This window comes from Bos grunniens, chromosome 21, assembly GCF_055505025.1.
Source record: "Bos grunniens cultivar Pamir isolate PY7600 chromosome 21, Bosgru_T2T1.0, whole genome shotgun sequence".
In the NCBI taxonomy this organism is placed as follows: domain Eukaryota; kingdom Metazoa; phylum Chordata; class Mammalia; order Artiodactyla; family Bovidae; genus Bos; species Bos grunniens.
The window spans coordinates 20,011,509-20,030,383 of record NC_141185.1 but is presented as its reverse complement, the minus strand read 5'-3'; the positions used below and the strand labels follow the sequence as shown (position 1 = coordinate 20,030,383).

The window sequence follows — 18,875 nt, the reverse complement described above, 5'->3', positions numbered from 1 at the left end:
AAGAATGTTTAGAAATTACCTTTGGAATATGGAAGAGCTTTTATCAGTCTGTATTCTTGAGTGACTATGTTCAGTCAGCATCCCAATGCTGCAGACTGGACTTTAGCAAGTAATAAATCATACTTGTTAAAGAATAAAGATTTGGATGTTTATGTATTACAACAGCAGCTGTTAATAAATATCTGATATTTCTCTGACTCTAAAGGACTCTAAAAATGAAGTGTTAAATTTTCAATAGCCTAATCCTTTACTGGGTATCAAGATCCCATAGCATACATTTTAAATACTCTTTGTAATTCTTGTTCTGAATTTCCATGGAATAATACATAGGAAATTATCTTATGATTTGTTTTCAACATGACAATGTCTTGCTTGCTAATGTGTTACCAGAATAATCAGAGCTTTGGACCTGAGTACAATTTTGCTGGTGGTTCAGCAGTAAAGAATCCGCCTGCCAGTGCAGGAGATGTGGGTTTGATCACTGGGTTGGGAAGATCTCCTGGAGAGGGAAATGGCAAACCACTCCAGTATTCTTGCATGGGAATTCCCATGGACAGAGAAGCCTGATGGGCTGTTAGTCCATGGGGTCGCAAAAGAGTCAGACACAACTTAGCAACTGAACAACAACGACATACCTTTGCTGCTGCTGCTGCTGCTGCTGCTAAGTCGCTTCAGTCATATTCGACTCTGCGAGACCCCATAGACAGCAGCCCACCAGGCTCCCCCATCCCTGGGATTCTCCAGACAAGAACACTGGAGTGGGTTGCCATTTCCTTCTCCTATGCATGAAAGTGAAAAGTGAAAGTGAAGTCACTCAGTCCTGTCCGACTCTTTGCGACCCCATGGACTGCAGCCTAGCAGGCTCCTCCGTCCATGAGATTTTCCAGGCAAGAGTACTGGAGTGGGGTGCCATTGCCTTCTCCATATCTTTGCTAGTGACCAAGAACTCTATAGGCGTCCTTACTGATCAATTTTACAGAAACTCTTCAGTCTCTAATATCTCTTTACTCCTTTTTAAAAAATTCACTTTGTCAAGAGATTTTAGCACCTCCTAGACATTAAGGTCAGAGAAGGCAATGGCACCCCACTCCAGTACTTTTGCCTGGAAAATCCCATGGATGGAGGAGCCTGCTAGGCTGCAGTCCATGGGGTTGCAAAGAGTCTGACACAACTGAGTGACTTCGATTTCTCTTTTCACTTTCACGCATTGGAGAAGGAAATGGCAAACCACTCCAGTGTTCTTGCCTGGAGAATCCCAGGGATGGGGGAGCCTGGTGGGCTGTCGTCTATGGGGTCACACAGAGTCGGACACGACTGAAGCGACTTAGCAGCAGCAGCAGCAGCAGACATTAAGGTAAGAATAAACAGAAAAATAAACAGAAAAAATAGGGGTTTAAGGTCTTAAAATATTAAGGAAGACCCTCAGTGGTTTATTCTCTCTTGAAAGTGAAAGTGTTAGTCAATCAGTCATGTCCAACTCTTTGGGACCCTATGGACTGTAGCCAGCCAGCCTCCTCTCCATGGAATTCTCCAGGAAAGAATACTGGAGTGGGTTGCCATTCTCTTCTCCAGAGGATCTTCCTAACCCAGGAATTGAACCCCAGTCTCCAGCATTGCAGGCAGATTCTTTACCATCTGAGCCACCTTGAGTTTATAGCTCTAGGACTTCCCTGACTTGTTGCCTTCCCATTCAGCTTGTCTAATGTTTATCTTGGCTAGGTCATTTTCAAAATTACTCTCCTTCCTTGGGTCTCTAATATCCTATAAATGAATTCCAATCCAATATGCTTTTATTAGTCTGTTTTCAACTATCTTCATCATATTCATGGGAATTAATTGGCTGTTTATTAAACACAGAAAACTCAGACCAACAGTTCATGTACATTGTACATTTTAATCATCATAAACATACTGTAGAACAGGCATTAATGTTTTGATTGACAGATGAAAATATCAAAGTTTATTGTCAAAGTTTTCAGGGATATTAAATTGGCAAGGCTAAGTGTAACTCAAATCTGGTTAAGCCAATATATTCACTGTCATGTACAACCTCCCTCACTGGATTTATTGTCCAATGTATTAATATCTGATGCTCAATGTTACAGTAACAGAAAACAGATTAAGACTCCACATCATAAAGCATAGTTAGAGATATTTATCATTGACTTCAAAGTTTAAGAACACTTCCTAATATTGAAAATATTCATTTGTGGAAATTCCCATTTGTAATGCTAATCTTAGGTTGCTTTGCAAAAATAAGAAACTGGATCACCCTCCAAAAAGTATCATAAAGCATATTGCTCCCAGCTTATAGAAATATCAATCAATTGCCATTAACAAGTTATTCTAGGTATATATTCTAGCTTAGAAAACTTGTGCACGTATATTTGGTAGATTCCTCTATTTGTTGTTATATGAAGAAGACTATTAATTTCAAATGCCTGGCATATTTGAGTAAAGTAGGAGAAAATAATTAATGTGGTGCAACAACATTGTGTGGGATTTACTCCTGTTACTGCCAAGATTGAGCAGAATGTAAGAAATTAGCATTAATCATCAGTGTCTCACAATTTCTTTCATCAAGCTAAATTAAAGTCACATCTGGAGTCTTTAATTGTGCCTTACAATATGCTTAGCATACTGTAAGTGCTGATTTAAGAAAGAGTTGGAAAAAGCAACATGAGGGTAAGCAGTTTTGGGAAATAATATATTTCTCTTAAGCTGCTAGTAACACATATAGTTAGTTATAGAATTACCCTTTCATTTCTACTGTCTTATACTTAGAAATTTGAATGTAATGAAGAACTCCAGTAAATAGACATATTTTTACACTTCCTTTTTGGTTTATTCTGTTTTGTTTGCTTTAAAATTCTTATTCTTTAAACTCATCTTTGTTCACACTGAAATGTTTTAATTTAAAAAGCTTTTTTCTTCTCATTCAGAGTAGAGGTTGCAACTTGATGGAAAGAGTGCATTTGATTTTTGAAAAAGGTTTTAGCTTCCTCTAGGAATCACTGTAGATAAACTCCCAAGGAAAGAATCCTACTGTGGGGAGTAGGGAGTAGAGCAAAATGCATTGGTTTCCATATGTTAGTGTGCATGTGTCAACCAGGGTATTTTGAAAAAATTACAGATTTTAGGACCCTACCTTAAGACATTTTAATTCTATACATAGGAGGAGAAGCAGGAAAATGAACTGCAATAAGCAAATTTGTGGATCTGATTCAGGTCGCCTGATACTGGAAAATCATTTGTGCAGACTCCAAGAATAAATGATCTGATTAAAAAAAAAATGATGGAGGGAGGGGATATACATATACCTTTGGCTGATTCATGTTGATATATGGCAGAAACCAACACAATATTGTAAAGCACTTATCCTCTAATTAAAAATAAATGAATTTAAATTAAAAAAAATTCAGGAAGTCTTTGATTGTCAGCCCAAATTGGTCTCCATGGAGCAGACATCTTAAATCTAATCCCAAATATTTTCTTGAGTTGCCATGGACCTAATACTAACAAGCAATCCCAATTTGGAAATCATTCCTGCTCCTGGAAACTCAGAACAGACATTTAGATCTATCCATCTTATGCCAGTAATCTCAGTAGTTATTTTTACTGGCCTCTCCACCTATCTCATCTCCTCTGAAATCGAGTCCTGAAGGATAGTGGTGGTGTCCAGTTGGCCTAACTGTTGCACCCTCCTCAGAGTGGGTGATAGAACAGTCAAGTTGAAGGTTCAAATGTTGTGAAGGTATAATGTTAAATTAGTTTTCCTTTTCCTGCTCGTAATCTAATAGCGTTTCCTATATATGTTATTCGGAGAAGGCAATGGCACCCCACTCCAGTACTCTTGCCTGGAAAATCCCATGGACAGAGGAGCCTGGTGGGCTGCAGTCCATGGGGTCACTAAGAATTGGACACGACTGAGCGACTTCACTTTCACTTTTCACTTTCATGCATTGGAGAAGGAAATGGCAACCCACTCCAGTGTTCTTGCCTGGAGAATCCCAGGGACAGGGGAGCCTGGTGGGCTGCCGTCTATGGGGTCACACAGAGTCGGACACGACTGAAGTGACTTAGTAGTAGTAGTAGTATATATGTTATTATCCTTATTCTATATTTCAACAGTAATCCCAATTATCTGGGTCATTAAGACTTTTTTTTTTTTTTTTTTTTTTTTACAGTTCTGTGTATTCTTGCCACCTTTTCTTAATCTCTTCTTCTGTTTGGTCCTTACCATTGTGTTATACTTGTGTTAGATATTATTTATCAATTCACTCACTTGAGGGTTAAATTTGCAAGCCTGCTATTATGAGTAAAGATGAACAACTTTACCTAGGGCCAGTTTTACAGTATTCTTTTTTTTTTTAATGAATTGAATGTTCATACCTTTTGCCCAAATTCATTTTCCTTAAGATTTTACTTTATGCTTTTCCTCCATTTTAAATATATTTCTTGTATTAAAGATATTGGTTTGAATAGCCAAAGCAATCTTGAGAAAGAAGAATGGAACTGGAGGAATCAACCTGCCCGACTTCAGGCTCTACTGTAAAGCCACAGTCATCAAGACAGTATGGTACTGGCACAAAGACATAAATATTGATTAATGGAACAAAATAGAAAGCCAGAGATAAATCCACGCACATATGGACACCTTATCTTTGACAAAGGAGGCAAGAATATACAATGGATTAAAGACAATCTCTTTAACAAGTGGTGCTGGGAAAACTGGTCAACCACTTGTAAAAGAATGAAACTAGAACACTTTCTAACACCATACACAAAAATAAACTCAAAATGGATTAAAGATCTAAACGTAAGACCAGAAACTATAAAACTCCTAGAGGAGAACATAGGCAAAACACTCTCCGACATACATCACAGCAGGATCCTCTATGACCCACCTCCCAGAATATTGGAAATAAAAGCAAAAATAAACAAATGGGATCTAATTAAACTTAAAAGCTTCTGCACAACAAAGGAAATTATAAGCAAGGTGAAAAGACAGCCTTCAGAATGGGTGAAAATAATAGCAAATGAAGCAACTGACAAACAACTAATCTCAAAAATATACAAGCAACTCCTACAGCTCAAATCCAGAAAAATAAATGACCCAATCAAAAAATGAGCCAAAGAACTAAATAGACATTTCTCCAAAGAAGATATACAGATGGCTAACAAACTCATGAAAAGATGCTCAACATCACTCATTATCAGAGAAATGCAAATCAAAACCACTATGAGGTACCATTTCACGCCCGTCAGAATGGCTGGGATCCAAAAGTCTACAAGCAATAAATGCTGGAGAGGGTGTGGAGAAAAGGGAACCCTCTTACACTGTTGGTGGGAATGCAAACTAGTACAGCCACTATGGAGAACAGTGTGGAGATTCCTTAAAAAAACTGGAAATAGAACTGCCTTATGACCCAGCAATTCCACTGCTGGGCATACACACTGAGGAAACCAGAATTAAAAGAGACACGTGTACCCCAATGTTCATTGCAGCACTGTTTATAATAGCCAGGACATGGAAGCAACCTAGATGTCCATCAGCAGATGAATGGATAAGAAAGCAGTGGTACATATACACAATGGAGTATTACTCAGCCATTAAAAAGAATACATTTGAATCAGTTCTAATGAGGTGGATGAAACTAGAGCCTATTATACAGAGTGAAGTAAGCCAGAAGGAAAAACACCAATACAGTGTACTAACGCATATATACAGAATTTAGAAAGATGGTAACAATAACTGTGTATACGAGACAGCAAAAGAGACACTGATGTATAGAACAGTCTTTCGGACTCTGTGGGAGAGGGAGAGGGTGGGATGATTTGGGAGAATGGCATTGAAACATGTATAATATCATATATGAAGCGAGTTGTCAGTCTAGGTTCAGTGCACGATACTGGATGCTTGGGGCTGGTGCGCTGGGACGACCCAGAGGGATGGTATGGGGAGAGAGGAGGGAGGAGGGTTCAGGATGGGGAACACATGTATACCTGTGGCGGATTCATTTGATATATGGCAAAACCAATACAATATTGTAAAGTTAAAAAATAAAATTAAATTAAAATAAAATAAAGATATTGTTTTTTTCTGTGATATATGTTATGAATATTTTCTCTTGGAAATATACAAATATTTATTTTTTTACCATGAAAATATTTTATTTTCATATTCCTTTAAATCGTGCTAAATAAGCCTCTCCTACACAGTTTATAGCTTCCCTGGTAGCTCAGATAGTAGAGAGTCTGCCTGCAATGCGGGAGACCGGGGTTTGATCCTTACTTTGGAAAGATCCACTGGAGAAGGAAATGGCAACCCACTCCAGTATTCACGCCTGGAAAATCCCATGGACCAAGGAGCCTGGTGGGCTACAGTCCATCGGGTCCCAAAGAGTTGGACATGACTGAGTGACTTCACTTTCACTTTCATACAGTTTATACAGCAGTTAATCCTAATTTCCTTCCAGTATTTGTATAGCTTTATTATTTATCTTTAGATTTCTCATCCATATTGAATTTGTAGGTGTATCTAATACAATTATTTCTATTTTTCCCATCCAGCTTTCCATTTCCTGAGCCTAATTTTTGTTAATGTCAATTTATGCTTACTGATGTGAGATGCCAACTTGTGATAAACTTCCTTAGGGGACTTAAATAATTTTTGGATTTTCATTTCTATCCTATTGATATGTGCTAGTACTACATTGTTTTAATTAGAAAATCTCTTTAGTATGATTTACTATTAATATTTGTATTTCTGTTACTACTAATAAATTATTGTTTCACTTTTGAGTATTCCATAGTTTATTTTCCATCCACCATTAGATGTTTGGATTATTTCCATTTTCTGTCCATTGCTATTGCTGTTCCAGTGGGTATTCTTATATATGATAACTGGGGTATAAGAACATTAATTAATATGGGTATATATCTACAAATTTTCTCAATCATTGAGAGCCGACTCTTAATAAATTTAATATTTTCCTTAAATGATGTAATCTACGCTTATATGCAGAGTACATCATGAGAAACGCTGGACTGGAGGAAACACAAGCTGGAATCAAGATTGCCGGGAGATGCTTACTCCTTGGAAGGAAAGTTATGACCAACCTAGATAGCATATTCAAAAGCAGAGACATTACTTTGCCAACAAAGGTCCGTCTAGTCAAGGCTATGGTTTTTCCTATGGTCATGTATGGATGTGAGAGTTGGACTGTGAAGAAGGCTGAGTGCTGAAGAATTGATGCTTTTGAACTGTGGTGTTGGAGAAGACTCTTGAGAGTCCCTTGGACTGCAAGGAGATCCAACCAGTCCATTCTGAAGGAGATCAGCCCTGGGATTTCTTTGGAAGGAATGATGCTAAAGCTGAAACTCCAGTACTTTGGCCACCTCATGCGAAGAGTTGACTCATTGGAAAAGACTCTGATGCTGGGAGGGATTGGGGGCAGGAGGAGAAGGGGACGACAGAGGATGAGATGGCTGGATGGCATCACTAACTCGATGGATGTGAGTCTGGGTGAACTCTGGGAGTTGGTGATGGACAGGGAGGCCTGGCATGCTGCGATTCATGGGGTCGCAGAGTCAGACACGACTGAGCGACTGAACTGAACTGAACTGAACTGACGCTTGTGAAGATATATGCTGTGTACATAAGAATGATCTCTTTAGAATTATATATATATGTATATCAATCCGTTTGTTTCATTCAGGTTACAATTATCTCCCTTTGGTATCAGTTGATATTTTGTGCATCCTACAGTATTTATGGGGCTTCCCAGGTGACACTAGTGTTAAAGAACCTGCTGGTCAGTGCAGGAGACATAAGAGACTTGGGCTCAATCCCTGGGTTTGGAAGATCCCCTGGAGAAGAGCAAGGCAACCAACCCCAGTATTCTTGCCTGGAGAATCCCATGGATGGAGGAGCCTGCTGGGCCAGAAGTCCATAGGGTCACAAAGAGTCAGACACAACTGAAGCAGCTTAGCACACACACATGAACAATGTTTATATGGCTAGATTTTGTTACCCAGGTCATATTTTTTTCCTTTGATATTCACACATAAATATTATTTCTGACATTGGTTAGTAGGAGTGAAAAACAGATGGCTAAAACAAAACTTTAGTAAAACATCATTTAACTTGTTTCCTTAATGCTTCTGAAGGGATTCTAGAGTAGTAAAGTAGAGAAAATGGTGATCAAAATATAATTTGAAATCGAGGTAAAAAAATGTGCTAATATCAAAGAACTCATTAACCTGCTTCAAACCTCTAGGAGTAACCAAACTTTATTGCTCTTTCATTAGGAACCAGGTATCCAACATATGCTCTGAGTAATAAACAGCCTATATGAAAATCCTGGTTGTAATACTTCTGAAATTGTAAGCGAATACCAAAATTATCCAATTAGTTAGCATATATACCTATGTAAACCAGAAGAGTCCCCGGAGCTACCAGCTGCTACCAATTTCTGCAAACTTTGGGGCAAAATTTATAGGAATTAGATTGACTATTAATTAAAATTGAAACTGCATGAATATCACCATATATGCAGAGGCTTCTTTCACTAATACATTAGCAAAAAAGGGCCTTCAAGAATTATTGACAAAAATACATTTGAATATGTTGGTCATAAATCCTCACAATATATTATCTAATACTTATCAAAGCTCAAACTCAATTTCCTCAACAGTGTTACAAATTAAATATTTCACAAAGTCCATGCATTTTGATTGATAGTTATCTAAAAATTTCAGAAAGGAAAAACAAAACTAAAATTTATATAAAAAATTGACCCACAAAGTGCACTCAAGGATCATGTCTACTATCTTCAGTTTCCTATCCTCAGTCAAAGGTTAGTTATGCTGCAGGATTAAAATGCAAGAACATATTGCCAGGTAAATATACAATGTTATGAGAATCTGAATCAATCTTACTAATACTGCTATTTCCATTTCTGAATTGAAAATCAGAAGAAATCTTAAGGTCTTTCCCTATATTCAGTCATTCCCTATATTCAGTTCAGTTCAGTCACTCAGTCCTGTTTGACTCTTCGCAACCCCATGGATGCAGCACACCAGGCCTCCCTGTCCATCATGAACTGCTGGAGTTTACTCAAACTCACGTTCATTGAGTCAGTGATGCCATCCAACCATCTCATCCTCTGTCATCTCCTTCTCCTCCCGCATTCAATCTTTCCCAGCATCAGGGTCTTTTCTAATGAATCAGTTCTTCACATCAGGTGGCCAAAGTATTGGAGTTTCAGTTTCAGCATCAGTCCCTCCAGTGAATATTCAGGATTGATTTCATTAGGATGGACTGGTTGGATCTCCTTGCAGTCCAAAGTACTCTCAAGAGTCTTCTCCAACACCACAGTTCAAAAGCATCAATTCTTCAGCACTCAGCTTTCTTTATAGTCCAACTCTCACATCCATACATGACTACTGGAAAAACCATAGCTTTAGACAGACCTTTGTTGGCAAAGTAATGTCTCTGCTTTTTAATATGCTATCCAGGTTAGTCATAACTTTCCTTCCAGGGAGTAAGTGTTTTTTAATTTCATAGCTGCAGTCAACATCTGCAGTGATTTTGGAGGCCCCCAAAATAAATTCTGGCACTATTTCCATTGCTTCCCCGTCTATTTCCCATGAAGTGATGGGACCAGGTGCCATGATTTTAGTTTTCTGAGTGTTGAGCTTTAAGCCAACATCTTCACTCTCCTCTTTCACTTTCATCAAGAGGCTCTCTAGTTCTTCTTCACTTTCTGCCATAAGGGTCATGTCATCTGCATATCTGAGGTTATTGATATTTCTCCCAGCAATCTTGATTCCAGCTTGTGCTCCTTCCAGCCCAGCATTTCTCATGATGTACTCTGCATATTAGTTAAAAGAGCAGGGTGACAATATACAGCCTTGATGTGCTCCTTTTCCTATTTGGAATCAGTCTGTGGTTCCAAGTCCAGTTCTGTCTGTTGTTTCCTGACCTCCATACAGATTTTTCAGGAGGCAGGTGATCTGGTATTCCCATCTCTTTAAGAATTTCCCTATATTAAATAGCTGTAAATAAAAAACATGTAATCTATGTAGCCCATATGAATGATACATTCATTTTTTCTTAAGTTTTTATATTTTAAGTTTTTAAATATATCTTTCTAATTTTAGATTTAATTAATATCATTGTATAAACTTGTTTATAGCATAATGATTTGATGTATATATTCACTGTGAAATGATTAACGCAGTAGGTTTAGTTTACCATCATCTCACATAACTACAGTTTTTTGTTTTGTTTTTTCCTTGTGATGAGAACTTTTAAGATCTACTCTCCTAGTCAATTTCAAACACAGAGAACAGTGTTGTTAACTGTGGCAATCATGTTATAAGTTATGATCCCAGGATCAGAAAGATCATGGAGAATGGAATGGCTACCCATTCTAATATTCTTACCTGGAAAATCCCTTGGACAGAGGATCCTGCCAGACTATGGTCCATTGGGTCACAAAGAGTCATGCATGACTGAGGAACTAACATGATAATGTTATCTTTAATTTTTTGAGGAACTTCTGTGTTGTTTTTCATAATGGCTGTTTGGCTTCTCTGGTGACTCAGCTGATAAAGAATCTGCCTGCACTGTGGGACACCTGGGTTTGATCTCTATGTTGGTAAGATGCCCTGGAGAAGGGAACGGCTACCTACTCCAGTATTCTGGCCTGGAGAATTCCATGGACTATTCCATGGGGTTCCAAAAAGTTGGACATGACTGAGCACCTTTCACTTTCAGAAAGTTTAAACTATACATTGTGAGTATATGTACTCGTCAAGGTTCTGTGCTCTTGGAGATTATATCTTACAAAGCAAGGAGAGCTTGGATTTACAATAATATCCTGATGAACTTTGAAGAAAAACCCTAGGATATGACTTTAGGCTTTACCCCTAGTCTTCCCCCTAGAAGAAAGAGAACATTATGTAAGTCTGCATTATTGTCCATCAGAAAACTGAAAGGTATAATCCACAGCGCTATTGACGTAACATGGAAACACTTACCATTTTGTTGTATTTATGTCTATATATATACTTTTGTATGGAGTCACTTAACTTTATTACAAAATTATGAATGAATATAATAAACACATTACAATTTTGAATTTAGTTGTAGAATTTGTCATAAGAATAAAGCAATACAATTGTAATGTTTCATATACTTTGCAAAGTGTAGCACCATAATATATATTCTGACATCCATAATTATTTCTAAGTTTGAATTTGAACAAATTCACACCTTCTATTTGTAATACTAATATCCTAGAAAATAGCAAATATCAGAGAGTACTTAAAATAACATAAAAGTTGTATATATTATTTTTCAGTCTTCCTGTCTGGTAGTCACTATTTAGGTTTAAATATGGCTACTATACATTAAGATATTTATATCATTCCTTTTCTCCTTTGCTTTTTGATTCTCTTCTTTTCACAGCTCTTTGTAAAGCCTCCTCATTCAGCCATTTTGCTTTTTTACATTTCTTTTTCTTGGGGATGGTCTTGATCCCTGTCTCCTATACAATGTCACGAACCTCTGTCCATAGTTCATCAGGCATTCTATCAGATCGAGTCCCTTAAATCTATTTATCACTTCCACTGTATAACCATAATGAATTTGATTTAGGTCATACCTGAATGGTCTAGTGGTTTTCCCTACTTTCTTCAATTTCAGTGTGAATTTGGTAATAAGGAGTTCATGATCTGAGCCACAGTCAGCTCCTGGTCTTGTTTTTGCTGACTGTATAGAGCTTCTCCATCTTTGGCTGCAAAGAATATAATCAATCTGATTTTGGTGTTGACCATCTGGTGATACCCATGTGTAGAGTCTTCTCTTGTGTTGTTGGAAGAGGGTGTTTGCTATGACCAGTGCGTTCTCTTGGCAAAACTCTATTAGACTTTGCCCTGCTTCATTCCGTATGCCAAGGCCAAATTTACCTGTTCCTCCAGGTGTTTCTTGACTTCCTACTTTTGCATTCAGTCCCCTATAATGAGAAGGACATCTTTTTTGGGTGTTAGTTCTAAGAGCTCTTGTAGGTCTTCATAGAACCATTCAACTTCAGCCTCTTCAGCATTACTGGTCGGGGCATAGAATAGCAAGGAGAGATAAGAAAGCCTTCCTCAGCAATCAATGCAAAGAAATCGAGGAAAACAACAGAATGGGAAAGAATAGAGATCTCTTCAAAAAAATTAGAGATACCAAGGGGACATTTCATGCAAAGATAGGCTCGATAAAGGACAGAAATGCTATGGACCTAACAGAAGCAGAAGCTATTAAGAAGAGGTGGCAAGAATACACAGAAGAACTGTACAAAAAAGATCTTAATGACCCAGATAATCACGATGGTGTAATAACTCACCTGGAGCCAGGCATCCTAGAATCCACATCTCACACTCAAGAAAAGTAATGCTCAAAATTCTCCAAGCCAGGCTTCAGCAATACGTGAACCATGAACTTCCAGATGGTCAAGCTGGTTTTAGAAAAGTCAGAGGAACCAGAGATTAACTTGTCAACATGTGATGGATCATGGAAAAAACAAAAGAGTTCCAGAAAAACATCTATTTCTGCTTTATTGACTATGCCAAAGCATTTGACTGTGTGGATCACAATAAACTGTGGAAAATTCTGAAAGAGATGGGAATACCAGACCACCTGACCTGCCTCTTGAGAAACCTATATGCAGGTCAGGAAGCAACAGTTAGAACTGGACATAGGACAACAGACTGGTTCCAAATAGGAAAAGGAGTACATCAAGGCTGTATATTGTCACCCTGCTTATTTCACTTATATGAGAGTACATCATGAGAAATGCTGGGCTGGAAGAAGTACAAGCTGGAATCAAGATTGCTGGGAGAAATATCAATAACCTCAGATATGCAGATGACACCACCCTTATGGCAGAAAGTGAAAAGGAACTAAAGAGCCTTTTGATGAAAGTGAAAGAGGAGAGTGAAAAAGTTGGCCTAAAACTCAACATTCAGAAATCTAAGATCATGGCATCTGGTTCCATCACTTCATGGCGAATAGATGGGTAAACAGTGGAAACAGTGTCAGACTTTATTTTTCTGGGCTCCAAAATCACTGCAGATGGTGATTGCAGCCATGAAATTAAAACACGCTAACTCTTTGGGAGGAAAGTTATGACCAACCTGGATAGCATATTCAAAAGCAGAGACATTACTTTGCCAGCAAAGGTCCGTCTAGTCAAGGCTATGGTTTTTCCAGTGGTCATGTATGGATGTAAGAGTTGGACTGTGAAGAAAGTTGAGTGCCAAAGAATTGATGCTTTTGAACTGTGGTGTTGGAGAAGACTCTTGACAGTCCCTTGGACTGCAAGGAGATCCAACCAGTCTATTCTGAAGGAGATCAGCCCTGGGATTTCTGTGGAAGGAATGATGCTGAAGCTGAAAGTCCAGTACTTTGGCCACCTCATGCCAAGAGTTGACTCATTGGAAAAGACTCTGATGCTGGGAGGGATTGGGGGCAGGAGGAGAAGGGGACGACAGAGGATGAGATGGCTGGATGGCATCACTGACTCGATGGACATGAGTCTGAGTGAACTCTGGGAGTTGGTGATGGACAGGGAGTCCTGGTGTGCCATGATTCATGGGGTCGCATAGAGTTAGACATGACTTAGTGACTGAACTGGACTGAACTATACATTAAAAAAAAAAAATCACAAGTCAAAAAAAAAAAAAACCTGCTAGATTTGAACAAATATACAGATGTTTTGCAGAGAAGGCAATGGCACCTCACTCCAGTACTCTTGTCTGGAAAATCTCATGGGCGGAGGAGCCTGGTAGGCTGCAGTCCATGGGGTTGCAAAGAGTTGGACACGACTGAGTGACTTCATTTTCACTTTTCACTTTCATGCATTGAAGAAGGAAATGGCAACCCACTCCATAGGTCTTGCCTGGAGAATCCCAGGGACAGCGGAGCCTGGTGGGCTGCCGTCTATGGGGTCGCACAGAGTCGGACACGACTGAAGTGACTTAGCAACAGCAGCAGCATAGATGTTTTGAAATTAGTCTGTATTTTGGTCAAAAAATCTACACTTCTTATACTAGGTTGTGTCTCAATGATTTTGAATGAAAGTGACACCAGATTACATGTCTTGTGAGCATTTTGTTGAACAAAATCAATTTCATAAATTATTTATTTTGTTGTTCAGCCGCTCAGTTGTATCCAACTCTTTGTGAGCCCATGGACTGCAGCACGCCAGGCTTCCCTGTCCTTCACCATCTTCAGAAGCTTGCTCAAACTCATGTTCATTTAGAGAGTGATGCCATCCAACCATCTCCTCTGTCATCCACTTCTCCCCGCCTTCAATCTTTCCCAGCATCACTGTCTTTTCCAATCATTTGGCTCCTCGCATGAGGTGGCCAAAGTATTGGGCCTTAGTGGCTGAATGGCCACAAAATGGACCTGTGGCCAAAGTGATCCACAGCTTCAGCATCAGTTCTTCCAGTGAATATTCAGGGTTGATTTCTTTTAGGATTGACTGGTTTGATCTCTTTGCAGTCCAAGGGACTCTCAAGAGTCTTCTTCAACTCCACAGTTCAAAAGCATCAATTCTTCAGTGCTCAGCTTTCTTTATAGTCCAACTCTCACATCCATACATGACTACTGGGAAAGTCATAGCTTTGACTAGATGGACCTCTGTTGGCAAAGTGATGTCTCTGCTTTTTAATATACTGTCTAGTTTTGTCATAACTTTTCTTCCAAGGAGGAACCATTTTCATTTCATTGCTGCAGTCACCATCCACAGTGATTTTGGAGCCTAAGAAAATAAAGTCTCTATTTCCATTGTTTCTTCATCTGTTTGCCATGAAGTGATGGGACTGGATGCCATGATCTTAGTTTTTTAAATGTTGAGTTTTAAGCCAGCTTTTTTACTCTCCTCTTTCTCCTTCATAAGAAGCTCTTTAGTTCTTCATTGCTTTCTGCCTTAAGGGTTGTGTCATCTGCATATCTGAGCTTGTTGCTATTTCTCCTGGAAATCTGACAAAGTGATCCACTGGAGAAGGGAATGGTAAACCACTTCAGCATTCTTGCCTTCAGAACCCCATGAACAGTATGATAAGTCAAAACTTTATTTATAGACATTGGTAAACATTTCTATCTACGAGTTAATTAGTTAATACTATTGTCATCAGATAAGCAGGAGATATTTAAAATTGATATTTGAAATTTTGAAATTAAATATATACTTTAATCTGTCTAAATCTGTCTAAACAGCACTAAACCCTATATAATTAATATGAATTATCCAGTCCACTTAAAATCCAATTTTTCCAGAGAAGTATTTCCTTTGTATTTTTCAGAAATCTTCTATGTACGTGCATGAAATCTAGGTTTCTTCATAAATTATTTTACTGCAAACATTTATGCTTATGATAAAATTACTATTGTGTTAAAATATATACAAAAAGTGTACAATTTAAAAGGGCACAGAGGAATACATTTTCACAAAGGGAGCATATTTGGGTGACATCAAAAGAAGGTATTGCCAGCGCTTGGAATGCTACTGCTCTTTAGCCCCTAGTCTCTAAGTCCTTGCAACCCCAAGGACTCTAGCCCACCAAAGGTTTTTCTGTCCATGGAGTTTTCCAGGCAAGAACACTGAAATGAATTTTCCTTTCTTTCTCCAGGGTATCTTCCTGAGCCAGGGATTGAACCTGCCTCTCCTGCTTGGCAGGCAGATTCTTTATCACGGGGCCACCTGGGAAGCCCAGCAGTTAAAATAGTATTATTCTAAAGCTCAGAGACCACAACCTATAAGTGGAAATATTATATTTAATTGAAATGGGATTGTTTGAACCCAATGCACAAATAGCCAAAGCAGTATACAACATGCCCTAGGGAGAGTGGTGTTAAACATAAAGGGAAAATGGGCTTGGTGTTGCACAGAGAGGGAAAAACAAGGATGGAACTCAGGAATTCCTAGGACATTCCTGTGAATTGTCTTATCTGGTGGAAGGTTATATTTACCCTGAAGAGGCTGGACTAGCAACTCTCAGGAACAATGATCATATCACCAGATAAATATCCGAAATATGGAGCGAGTGCTGAGAGAAAAGGGAACATGAGATACATGGAGCTGAGAAATCGGGAATACAAAGGAAAACATTTTGTTCAGCCTCAAAAATCTAATATCTACCTAAGTAGATTTTAGATATTTTAACAAATTTTCCTCTGCTTTAATCAACTTTTCCCTACTATTGAGATAATTGATATACAACTCTGTTAAGTTTAATGTGTACAGCATAAGATGATATTATTCTAAGGATATTTCATAGACCTATCTGCTTGATTAATAACACCTTTTGGGAATGAAAGTTTTCCTTCAATATAAACTTATGTTTTTAAGCTTAGATATTTCTCAGCACTTAATGTGTGTGTGTGTATGTGTGTGTGTGTGTATGTGTGTGTGTGTGTGTGTGTGTGTCTATAGAAAAGCACTATGTCTTCAGTTTAGTTCAGTTGCTCAGTCCTGTCCGATTCTTTGTAACCCCATGGACTGCAGCACACCAGGCTTCCCTGTCCATCACCAACTCCCGGAGCTTGCTCAAACTCATGTCCATCGAGTTGGTGATGCCATCCAACCATCTCATCCTCTGTCATTCCCTTCTCCTCCTGCCTTCAATCTTTCCCAGCACCAGGATCTTTTCCAATGAGTCAGTTCTTCAAATCAGGTGGCCAAAGTATTGAAGCCTCAGCATCATTCTTTCCAATGAATATTCAGGGTTGATTTCTTTAGGATTGACTGATTTGATCTCCTTGCAGTCCAAGGGACTGTCAAGTCTTCTCCAACACCACAGTTCAAAAGTATCAATTCTTCAGTGCTCAGCTTTCTTTATGGTCCAACTCTCACATCCATATGTGACTACATTGACCATACAGACCTTTTATAGTAAAATTTGAAAATTTTACTATAAAATTTTCCTGTAGTAAATAAGAACCTAAGTTGAAATTATTTATTTATAGTACTCACTTGTGAGGATCTTTTAAGAGACATACAGTCTTATATTCATTTTTAGGATATCTAATTGTATTCAGTTTTAGGCATGTATTTTAGTCAAGAACATGTATTTTAGGATATGTATCTAGGCATGTATTTTAGGATATGTAAATGTATTCACATTGTCATGCTGAGATGGACCACGAAACTGCTTTATTTCCTCAACTTCTCTTAGTTCATGTATGGTTTTTCAGAGATAGTAAGAAATATCAACTCCTATTGCATACAAAGAAAATGGAAATTCCCAATATCTGTAGCTATCAATTTATTTTTTCTCTCTCTGCTTATTTTAACTGGCATTTTTAAATGTCAAATTTCAAAACTACACAGGCAGTAAGATTTTTAAAGTTATTTTGCGTGCAATATGCAATTTCCTTATTTTTCTTCAAATTATACATTCTTCGCCTTGGTGAAATTATAACTTTTTGACAGTCTTATAGTTCCTATTTATGTCATGCTTACATTTACCTGTGACAGCCAATAGTCCAGTGACACTAATACAGATTTCCACAAAAGATTATGCATTTATATAATGCTACTCTTAGTGGTGAACAATATGATTTGGCAATTATTATAAGACTTTGTATCTTATAGCAATTGCCTCACTCAGTTTATCAACAGATTGTAACACAAGTAACTGTATAAAATTTTCATTTCTATGTGACTATCAGGAGAAAATACCAATACTTGGCAAAAATTAACTTTGCTTTATCTTCCTTGTATAACACACATGATGTTTCACCGAAACTTTTTATCTTTTGCAGTTTGTGAATACATGGTTTGATACTCATTATAAATATATCTTTTCTGAACATTTCAACACCTGGGGGTGAATTATGATAATTAAGTACTATATCGTTATGTTCTTACTTTTCCTTTTCAGCCCCTACTGTGAAAATTCAATTTCCAGATGCTTTTGATGTTTCCAGTTTAAAGGTGTGAAAAGATCTGCCTTTTCTAAGCTCTCAGGTTTGTCATATTGGAGATTCATTTTATAGTATTCTTTCAGTAGTTTCTTATTTCTCTAACCAAAATAGGACATGTATTTTTCAGGAGAAATAATAGATTCTTTGGCAGGGTGGATTTCATTGATGGATTTTAATATTTCAAGTTATTCTAAACAGTACTTTTAAGAAGACAAGAATATGAAGTATAGTTAAAATAACATTTAATTTGTTGTCTGAAGACGTAATAAATCTCAGCTGTGTAATCTGAGTGACTCATTAATAATGTTGTCACATTATTTGATCATATGGATACAACCCTTTCTTGGTAGAAATGCAGTGTACATTAAATGAGATAACTAATATAATGTATTATATAAACCCTACAATGCTGTACAAGGAATTAAGGTAGTGTTGCTGTTGTTGCATTGATCTTGATTTCCTTTACATATATATTCCTAGGTTTGATCCTGGATGTAGAAAAATACTATATAGGGCATTTTATTGTTGCAAAATGGATAAAGGTAATTATTTGTAGAGGATCATAGAAAGACAAAGAACATGATTTTAAAATTAACTTAGAGGGGTTAGCTAATTTCCTTTATTCCTTCCTAACTGACAGGTCAAATTTGTTGGTAAAATATTTAATAATCATGTATGCTGCTGCTACTGCTAAGTCGCTTCAGTTGTGTCCGACTCTGTGCGACCCCATAGATGGCAGCCCACCAGGCTCCCCAATCCCTGGGATTCTCCAGGCAAGAACACTGGAGTGGGTTGCCATTTCCTTCTCCAATGCGTGAAAGTGAAAAGTCAAAGTGAAGTCGCTCAGTCGTGTCCGACTCTTAGGGACCCCATGGACTGCAGCCCA

At 37.9% G+C, this 18,875-nt stretch overlaps 1 protein-coding gene across 4 annotated transcripts in view; it reads left to right on the top strand.

Annotated features, from left to right (window-relative positions):
• The window catches only part of LOC147349201 (uncharacterized), a 372,827-nt gene that overhangs the window by 331,871 nt on the left and 22,081 nt on the right, over positions 1-18,875 (top strand). For 2 of the 4 annotated variants that reach the window (XR_015149583.1, XR_015149578.1), the window contains exon 3: positions 17,947-18,032. The exons of the other annotated variants lie outside the window; for them this stretch is intronic. The gene's annotated coding sequence lies outside the window, so the exon portion shown is untranslated. The remainder of the gene's footprint in view (positions 1-17,946; positions 18,033-18,875) is intronic. 4 annotated transcript variants of the gene reach the window in all.